This window comes from Triticum urartu, chromosome 1, assembly GCF_003073215.2.
Source record: "Triticum urartu cultivar G1812 chromosome 1, Tu2.1, whole genome shotgun sequence".
NCBI classification, from domain to species: domain Eukaryota; kingdom Viridiplantae; phylum Streptophyta; class Magnoliopsida; order Poales; family Poaceae; genus Triticum; species Triticum urartu.
In genome coordinates, this window is record NC_053022.1 from 6,160,637 (window position 1) to 6,168,501 (window position 7,865).

Consider the following 7,865-nt stretch of genomic DNA (forward strand, 5'->3'; position numbering starts at 1 on the left):
TTAAACTTCATTTATCTCCTTGTATTCTTTTCTCGATATGGCTTAACCTTTTCAAGGTTCGTGGTTTCACTCGTTTGTCAAAGAAGCAACTTAGTTGTACCTTTTCTTTTCCTCTTCCGTTTTCCCTCCGGTGCCATTCTAGATCTCGGGACGAGATCCTCTCGTAGTGGTGCAGTGTTGTAACGCCCTGAGACCGATGTGCCAGGTGTCCGCCAGTTATTCGTTGTTGTTGCCTTGTCATTTTCTTGCGTGTTGCATCATCATGTCATCATGTGCATAGCATCATCATGTTTTCAAAACTTGCATCTGTCCCGGTCTCCTCGTCCTCTCCGTTGTCCGTTCTGAGCCAAACCACACTTGCACACGCCCGCGGCATGTCCGAAATATTATTTTATAAGTGGATGGAAAATGTTCTCGGAATGGGATGAAAGTTGGCGTGCGGTGTTGTTTTGTTGTTAGTAGGCCGCCTGCCAAGTTTCATCGCATTCGGAGTCCGTTTGATGCCCCAACGGATAACTATAGCGGCAGTATAGCCGGTCTAACGTCGGACGTTTTCGGCCTCCGAAAACAGTCGCCGGGCCTCCCTCTCTTCTCTTCTCTCAGCTCGAGACCGCCTAGACAGCTCACTACCTACCGCCAGGTCCAACCTAACCTCTCTCGTCAGCCCGCAGCCCCCCCTCGCGCGCGTCCGAAAGTTGTTCCGAACCCGACCCGGACTGTCGCCACCGTTGTGTCCAGATCATCCCCAAACATCTACAAAACATCTCCGTTTTATTAATTGGACTCCCTAGCTATTTTATCCGCGATCGTCCGATTGCGATCGTAGGGTCGAGATAGCCCTAACCTAATCCGTGATGTATATATATAGTCCACCCCTAGTCTAATTTCAGACCAAATCCCTAATTTCTAGGGATCCTCCTAGCCGCCGCCGCTCTCATTCCCCACCTCAGGATCCTCTCTTTCCCCCTGCACCAACCAACCAGCGCTCCCCCATGTCCCTCCTCGATCCCGAGCGTAGTCACCTGCAAGGCCACCGCCACCTCACCTCTCTTCTCCTCATTGATGGCTCCGCCCGTGCTGGAGCACGCGAACTGCAGCAGCAACCGAGGCCCCCTGCTCCTGCCTCCTTGTCGTCGTCCAGCAGCAGCAACGGAGCCGTTGCCAGGCCAGCCCCTCGCGCCCCTCTCCTTTTTCCCTTCTCCCTGGCGTCATCTCCTCCTTCTCTCTCTCTCTAATTCCTCCATGGCCATCATCGCAGGTGACTGAGCCCCTGCCTTCCTCGCCGGAGAGATTCGTCCCCGCCATGGAGCCTTGCAGCAGACGCTCGCCGTTGCCGTAGCTCGCCCCGCTGTCCAGCCGTCGGGCCCACTTCACCGCCGTCCAGATCCGCCCCGTGCCGCCCGTTCCAGACCTTCTTCGTCGCCCCGCCAAGTCCCTGCAGCCGCGACGCCCACTCGCTCCTCTGCTTCGTGCAACAGGACGAGTGCCGCCCTCGTTGACTCGATCCGGTGATGGACGAGCGCCACGGCCCGTCTCTCCTCGGCCTCGTCCTGCCCCGCATCTCCGGCGCCAAGGCCCAGCCGCCCGCACTACACATCGGCCCGCTGCTTCCCTACAGATCCAGCCTGCCCCACCACTGCGTTAACTGGGCCTCAGCCCATGGTGAGGACACGCCCATCCCTCTCCTTTTGCACCGTTGGCCCATGTGCAGTTTCGGCCCATAGACATTTTTTTCCAGATCTGCGATTTAACAATTGTTCCCAGGATTTGCAGTTTTTGTAGAAAAACCCCTAGACTTCATGCATTCAATAACTTCACGACCGTGCATCGGATCTAAATAAATTATATATGAAACTTGCTTAGTTTTCCATCTAGTTTAATAATATGCAACTTTCATCTATGTTTAAAATGTTTAAAATGTTGTTTGCATATATTTGCCCCTATGCCATGTAAAATGATTTAATTCATAACTAAATAACCGTAACTCGGATTTTAATAATCTTTATATGTAAATGGGGTAGAAAAATGCCTAGTTTAACATGGTGGCTTTACTTTGCATGTTTAATAACTCTAAAATTGTGTTTAGGGCAGAACAGTACCTAACCTAATATATGCACATGAGGAGTTTCCGGACTTGTGGTTTGTTGTTCCGGCCTCATTTAAACTTGCCTAGATTAGATAGTTTCATCATGTTTCACCTCTTGCCATGCTAACAACATTTAATATTGTTGGGTACATAAACGAGATCAAACTAAATAACTTGTCGTGGTGTTTCGTCAATATGCAACTCGTTGCATATTGAGCTCCACTTAAGTTGTAGGATTGCTTGTGCATTTTGCCATGCCATGCCTCTTTAAACCGGACATGCATCATACTTGTTTGCGCATCGTGCCATGTTGTAGTGGTTGTTTACTTTGTTGTTTGCTTTCTTTCTGGTGTACTTCGTCTCGGTAATCCGGTAACGTCGTGTTGTGAGGATTCGTTCGACCACGTCCATTTGTCTTCTTCATGGACTCGTTCTTCTTCCTTGCGGGATCTCAGGCAAGATGATCATACCCTCGAAATCACTTCTATCTTTGCTTGCTAGATGCTCGCTCTTTTGCTATGCCTATGCTGCGATACCTACCACTTGCTTATCATGCCTCCTATATTGTTGAACCAAGCCTCTAACCCACCTTGTCCTAGCAAACCGTTGTTTGGCTATGTTACCGCTTTGCTCAGCCCCTCTTTATAGCGTTGTTAGTTGCAGGTGAAGATTGAAGTTTGTTCCTTGTTGGAACATGGAGATGTTGTTCCTTGTTGGAACATGGTTACTTGTTGGGATATCACGATATATCTTATTTAATTAATGCATCTATATACTTGGTAAAGGGTGGAAGGCTCGGCCTTATGCTTGGTGTTTTGTTCCACTCTTGTCGCCCTAGTTTCCGTCATATCGGTGTTATGTTCCCGGATTTTGCATTCCTTAGGCGGTTGGGTAATAATGGGAACCCCTTGACAGTTCGCCTTGAATAAAACTCCTCCAGCAAGGCCCAACATTGGTTTTACCATTTGCACTAACAACCTATAACCTTCCCTTGGGTTTTCGCGAGCCCGAGGGTCATCTTTATTTTAACCCCCCCCCCCCGGGGCCAGTGCTCCTCTGAGTGTTGGTCCGAAACGGGCAGCCTACGGGGCCACCTCGGGGCAACTCGAGGGTTGGTTTTACTCGTAGCTTGACCTATCCGGTGTGCCCTGAGAACGAGATATGTGCAGCTCCTATCGGGATTTGTCGGTGCATCGGGCGGCTTTGCTGGTCTTGTTTTACCATTGTCGAAATGTCTTGTAACCAGGATTCCGAGTCTGATCGGGTATTCCCGCTAGAAGGTCTATTCCTTCGTTGACTGTGAGAGCTTGTGATGGGCTAAGTTGGGACACCCCTGCAGGGATTTGAACTTTCGAAAGTCGTGCCCGCGGTTATGGGCAGATGGGAATTTGTTAACGTCCGGTTGTAGAAAAACCTGAAGTTGACCTTAATTAAAATGAATCAACCGCGTGTGTAACCGTGATGGTCTCTTTCCGGCGGAGTCCGGGAAGTGAACACGGTTGTTGGAGTTATGCTTGACGTAGGTAGTCCAGGATCACTTCTTGATCATACTTTTATCGACCGTGCTTTGCTTTCTCTTCTCGCTCTCTTTTGCGTATGTTAGCCACCATATATGCTAGTCGCTTGCTGCAGCTCCACCTCATACCTTTACCTTACCCATAAGCTTAAATAGTCTTGATCGCGAGGGTGCGAGATTGCTGAGTCCCTGTGGCTCACAGATACTTCCAAACCAGTTTGCAGGTGCCGATGAGTCCGTGCAGATGACGCAACCAGGCTCAGGAGGAGCTCGTTGAAGATCTTGTCCTTTGTGTTGTTTCGTTCTAATTGATCAGTAGTGGAGCCCAGTTGGGGTCGATCGGGGACCGTGTCGCATTTGGGGTTCTTCTTTTATTTTGGTTCCATAGTCGGACCTTGATTGTATCTGGTTGATGTAATGCTTTATTCATGTAATTGTGTGAAGTGGCGTTTGTAAGCCAGCTATGTATCTTTTCCCCTATTGTATTACATGGGTTGTGTGAAGATTACCTCACTTGCGACATTGCTTTCAATGCGGTTATGCCTCTAAGTCGTGCTTCGACACGTGGGAGATATAGCCGCATCGAGGGCGTTACAACGCTTTTCGGGCAAATTTTCAAGGGACCTATGTCCGACCACCGGATGCAGACGATTTAAGTCATATAACTCAACAGCCCGGAGAGTCAGCCCGAAAGCTTTGGAACAGGTTTCTCACTAAAAAGAACCAAATAGTCGACTGTCCGGACGCCGAAGCCTTAGCAGCTTTCAAGCACAGCGTTCGAGACGAATGGCTTGCTAGACACCTCGGCCAAGAAAAGCCGACAACAATGGCAGCATTAACAAGCCTCATGACCCGCTTTTGCGCGGGCGAGGACAGCTGGTTAGCCCGATGTAGCACTAGCAACCCAAGTACATCCAAAGTTAGGGACGAAAACAGGAAGCCACTACGCAGCAAAAACAAGCGCCGGAATAAAGAAGATAGCCCGAAGAGCACGGCGGTAAACGCCGGATTCAGAAGCTCTCGGCCAGGTCAGCAAAAGCTGCCCTCCAAAGGCAACAGAGACGAACTATCCAGCCTGAACAAGATTCTGGACAAACTATGTCAGATCCATAGCACCCCCGATAAACCTGCAAATCATACCCATAGAGAATGTTGGGTCTTCAAGCAGACCGGCAAACTCAACACCGAACACAAGGGGCAGGATACACCAAGTGAAGACGAGGACGAGCCTCGCAAGCAAAGCATTGGGGAACAGAAGAAATTCCCACCAGAAGTCAAAATAGTAAACGTGTTACACGTGATGAAGGGGAGAAACAAAGCGGCACTCCTAGAGACACATGCCCCAGCCCTATCACCGCGGAGTTCTGCCACTGGTCGTCCAAACCGATCACCTTTGACCATCGGGATTACTCGGCAAGTATCCGGCATGCAGGATGGGCTGCCTTGGTGTTAGACACGATAATTGACGGATACCACTTCACATGAGTCCTGATGGACGGCGGCAGTAGTTTAAACCTGATATATCAGGACACAGTCCGCAAAATGGGGATAGACCCAACAAAAATCAGCCATAGCAATACTACCTTTAAAGGAGTAACGCGAGGCCCAGAAGCCCATTGCACGGGCTCCCTGCTACTAGAGGTTATATTCGGCTTTCCCGATAACTTCCGCAGCGAAAAGTTAACCTTCCACATTGCTCCGTTCCAAAGTGGCTATCAAGCACTACTCGGACGCGAAGCTTTCGCTCGCTTTAACGCAATACCGCATTACGCTTCTCTCATGCTTAAGATGCCTGGTCCATGTGGCATCATTATAGTAAATGGAAATATTGAGCGCTCCTTGCGCGCGGAAGACCGTGCGGCTGCCTTGGCAGCCGCACACTAGACAGCCTCACCAACTAGAGCATCTGACAGGTCGTTAAGACCATGGACACGGTTAGACGAGTCCGGTGTAGCTATATATAATTAATACAGGTTTGATGGCTATACCCCTACAACAATACAAGGGGCTCAACGCGTGTAAACAAGTGACAATTAGGCTCAACTTTACTCATCTGGAACTATACATGGTTTATTTAGTATAACCTATCTTTTGCACGACAACTTTTCAACTAAGTTCCTCTCTTTTACAGATGACCATCGTGCTACACCCGTCCAGGATACGGCACAACGGAGACACAGGCGCAGACGGGCAGCAGGGACCCATTCCAAGGATTCTTTTTAGATTAAGACCCTACGTAAACCTTTTTTACTGTCTCTTGTTGATACACATCCCCCAGATTCTCAGTATAACTGAGAAGGATGCTGACGTATTGGCATGTGGCCACGTCAGAATATTGCACGTACCTGGACACCAGGGGCTTACTACAAAGGGCACTGTTTAGCCCGGTTTACATCATAAAGACTGAATACCTTAGGGAGTGTTCGGCCTCGCGAGTTTGGCCTTATATGCATCAGCTTCGAATCATCTCTGGTCAAATGTTGGGTTTGCTCGGCTCCTGTGTTTTGCTGCCTTGCGTTCTGCTCTATCGGCTAGGGCGGCACCAGGAGAACTACTGCGATTGTGTCATGGTTCATCTGGACGAGCACCTCGGTAGAGAAAGCCGAAAACTGACTGTCATGATATAGCGTGAGACTGGTCAACCACTCGATGACCTAGCGGAATCTTCAGGATTCCTCCGCCTTAACGAAGGGTCGTTTCCCGGCCAGGCATGTACGCGCCCCGAATTCGGATGAGCGCGGAGCCACCAGGGGCTATATAGTAGCCCCACTATCAAACTCCTCTAGCTAAGTGAAAGTGTTAAAGCATTATAGTCCGATTGCCTAGTTCGCTGCACTATCACCTCCTTAATGGACCAATACGTTGGATCAAGTGTGAACATGCGTCTTCTGCGAGCACCCCCGCATTATATGCGTGGGGGCTGAAGCCGACGACTGCCATCTTTCAGGTTATATACATATATACATAAACGGCCGCACAGGAGGCATCATAGTACTTTCGGGCAAAAGTATAAATACAGCCTTGATAAACTCAATAAAACATTGTTTTTACAATAGGAATACATGTCACTAGAACATAATATTCTTCGAGCACTGAGCCTCTATCGAACGAGCGCCTTCAAGGACTTCCTCAAAGTAGTGCTCAGCAGCCACTCGGCCTACGGCCGAACCCTGTGTCGCAACAGTGGTGGCCTCCATCTCCGCCCAGTATGTCTTGACATGGGCAAAGGCCATCCGCGCACCCTCTATGCACGCCGATCTCTTTACAGCATTGATGCGTGGCACAGCACCAAGGAACTGCTGCACCAAACTAAAATAACTGTTCGGCTTTGGCCTTTTCGGCCATAGATGATCCACAACAGATCTCATGGCGAGTCCGGACAGTCTATTCAGCTCGGCCCATTCGGCCAACCGATCAGTCAATGGAAGCGGACGCTCTGAAACGTTAAATTGTGACCAGAATAGCTTTTCCACTTCGCGATCTTTTTGATCTTGGAAGTATTCGGCTGCATCGGCAGCACTCGCCGCTAAGTCCAGATATGCGTCCACAGAACTCCACAGCCGGTCCAAAGGGGCGTACCTAGGATCTCCGAACTTCATCCGCAGCATAAAGGGCTTCCCAGCCGCGATATCCCCGGCTTGACGCAGCTCCTCCTTCATCGTTCTCATTGCAGAGCGGGTGTCTTTGGTCGCCATCGTGGCCTTCTCCAGGTTTGTCCTCTTCGCTCGATCTTCGTCTTCAAGAAGCTCGTAACGGTCAGCGGCATTCTTCAATTCCACAGCCATCCTGGCTATTTCCTCCTTGCTTTGACAGTGAGCAGCCTGTTCGGCTTCAGCTCCTCGATTGCCTTTAGGGCAGCCGCATCGCTTTTCCTGGCTTGTTCTTTGGCTCGGGAAAGTTACGCCCGAAGGTGCTCCATGGCCGCAGCTTCATCTGCATTCACACATATTATAGATACTGACATCATGCTCCTCTTCCCATGTGTCACCGGAGGAATCACATACCCTGTGCCTCGTCAAGCCGCTTGTTGACAAGTACGATGTCGGCGTCTGCCACGCCAAGCTGCCGCTTTAGCTCGGCAAACTCGTCAGTCCGGCTAGCCACCGGACCCTCCGCCACCTGCATATTAAGGCAGCACGATTATTCCTAAGACTATGATCCTCTGTGCACTGTCGTCTTCGACAGCACCCAGAGTCTCAGGGGCTACTATCTACACAGGGCACATCTAAAAATGTGCGGTACTGTCAAAAATGTACATCATTT